This window comes from Chrysemys picta, unplaced genomic scaffold (genome assembly GCF_011386835.1).
Source record: "Chrysemys picta bellii isolate R12L10 unplaced genomic scaffold, ASM1138683v2 scaf5781, whole genome shotgun sequence".
Classification (NCBI taxonomy): Eukaryota; Metazoa; Chordata; order Testudines; family Emydidae; genus Chrysemys; species Chrysemys picta.
Genome location: NW_027058481.1, coordinates 1 through 2673, shown reverse-complemented (window position 1 = coordinate 2673; position 2673 = coordinate 1). Strand labels below are relative to the sequence as shown.

General features: G+C 46.3%; 1 pseudogene; it reads left to right on the top strand.

Annotated features, from left to right (window-relative positions):
• Positions 1-36: 36 nt before the first annotated feature.
• Positions 37-1035, top strand: LOC135980667 (olfactory receptor-like protein COR4; annotated as a pseudogene).
• Positions 1036-2673: the final 1638 nt, after the last annotated feature.

Here is a 2673-nt window from a genome sequence, read left to right as displayed (position 1 = left end):
TGGTTGATCCCGCAGCTAGCGCCCAAGGCTGAATGAATGGCTGGAGGAAATTGTACGGCAGTGACCGAGTTCATTCTCACAGGAGTGACAGATCGTCTGGAGCTGCAGGTCCCCCTCTTTGTGCTGTTCCTAGTGATCTATATTATCACCCTGGTGTGGAATCTGGGGATGATGGTTTTAATCAGGATCGACCCCCAACTCCACACCCCCATGTACTTCTTTCTCAAGAATTTATCTCTCATGGATGCCTGTTACTCCACAGTCATCACTCCCAAGATGCTGATGAGCTTCTTAGCCGAGAGGAAAGCTATTTCCTATACAGCTTGCATCATCCAATATTTTAGCTTCATATTGTTTGTCATCTCTGAGTGCCTTCTGCTGGCAGTAATGGCGTATGACCGTTATGTAGCCATCTGCAACCCGCTGCTGTATATGGTCATCATGTCACCAAAGCACTGCCTACGGCTGGTGGCTGGTTCATATCTATGGGCCTTCCTGAACTCTGTGATACACACCAGCGGTTTGCTAAGATTATCCTATTGTGACTCCAATATCCTGAATCATTTTTTCTGTGATCTCAACCCACTTCTAAAGCTCTCCTCTTCCGGCACTGCCATCAATCAGCTACTCGTTTTCCTCTTTGGCAGTCTGATTGAGGTGATCAGCATTGTGACCATCCTCATCTCATACATCTTAATTATTGTGACTGTGCTGCGGATCCGCTCCACCGAGGGCAGGCGCAAAGCCTTCTACACCTGCACCTCCCACCTGACGGCCGTCTCTATGTTCCATGGGACAATTCTCTTCATGTATTTCTGACCCAGCGCCAGCTACTCGCTGGACACAGACAAAATGGCCTCCGTGTTCTACACGGTGGTGATCCCCATGCTGAACCCCCTCATCTACAGCCTGAGGAACAAGGATGTGAAGGACGCCCTGAGGAGAGCAATAGAGACAAAATTGAGGGCCCATCTTTCCCCAAAGGGTGCCATAATAGGACAACCCAATCCTTCAATGGCTTCTCTGCACACATAGGGCTTGTCTGCACTACGGGGTGGAGCAATGCTGAAGCGATAAATCCACCAGGGGACAATTTAGCAGGTCTAATGAAGACGCACTGGATCGACAGACTGTCACTCTGGCTTTGACTCCGGTACTCCACCAGAATGAGATGAGTAAGGGGAGTCTATGGAAGAGTTTCTTCTGTCGACCCAGCGCAGTGTGAACCCTGTGGTAAGTAGATCTAAGCCATGTCAACTTGGGTTACGCTACTAACGTAACTCAAATTGTGTAGCTTAGATCAACCAGTCCCCGTAGCGTAGACCTGCCCATTGGCTCTGATTCAGAAAGTCCTTAAGCACATGTTTAGGTTTGTCTCCCTTTGACTTCAGTGGGGCATAAGCACATGTTTAAAGTTAAACAGGTATTTAGGTGCTGCTTTGAAGAGAGATGCGTTCCTGACTAGAGGCCTTATGTGCATAAAAAAGCCATGTCGGTTATTAAATGATGGTTTGCTCCCCTGTGCCTATAATAAAATACTTTGAAATTGATTTTTCAGTGTAAGATGTAAGAGGCTGATTTAAATATTGCTTAGAATTACTGCATAAAAGGGAAAAGTTCGCACTGCAACAATGGATTCATGAGCAATGACCAGGACGGGTTTTAATGTCCAAAAACGTTGACAGATATTTGTTCAATTAAATTTTGTGATTTTGCTTCAATCAGATCCACAGCCCAACTCCTCTGTTTTTTGGGAGACATTTGTGTGCGTGAAATGATATTCAACCTGTGTTTGTTGGAAGGGAGAATGTCGTGAATGCTCAGTGGGATCTGATATTTCTTGAGTACTCACATCAAGAGTCCCACACACAACTCTTTGTGAATTTAGGAGTCACACAATTAAAGACCAGGTAATTTAGGTGACCAAACATATACAGACACATTTTCAAGGATAGTCGTTGATTGTGAATGCCACGGTTATTGGGATCTCAACGTAAAAGACCTTGGACCTTATTTTCCTAAGTGCTGAGTACTTACAGCTCCCGTTCACCTCAGCTGGAGTGGTGGAGTTTCTGGAAATCAGGACCGAGGGGACTGAAGTTGGGCACCCATAAACAGAGGCTACCAAAATCACTGGCCATTGCTGAAACTTTTGGGCATGGCAAATTACAACAGTGAATACCAAAAGCACCACACACCTCACAGTATGTCCACGCTGCAATGTAAGCCCAGGGTTCAAACTCATGATCAAGTCAAGCTCTCTTCTATCTACACACAAATTGCACTAACCAAGGGCTCAAACCCACCGTCTGAGGACCCCACAGTGATAGAAGGTCTGAGCCTGAGTCAAGCTGAGACCCAGGTTTCAAGCTCTTTATTGGTTTGCAGTGTAGACAGAGCCACACTGGACTCATGCTTTGGGAGTCAGCCAAAAGTATCCCACAGGCTGAGTTTTTTTGTCCTCTGGATGATCAATTGTTTCCACACTGCACCACGAACAAAGAGATAGAGTTCCCACATTTGAGGAGTGTGCTAGGAAGTCTGGGATATGGGGGTTGGATTGGGGCCTCCTTAATGCCATGTGGATGCTGGAGCCCCTACCCTGGGGTTACAAATGAGTGTAGATTCTCAAACCCTATGTTAACAAACCCAGGGGCTGCTAATGCAAGTTCT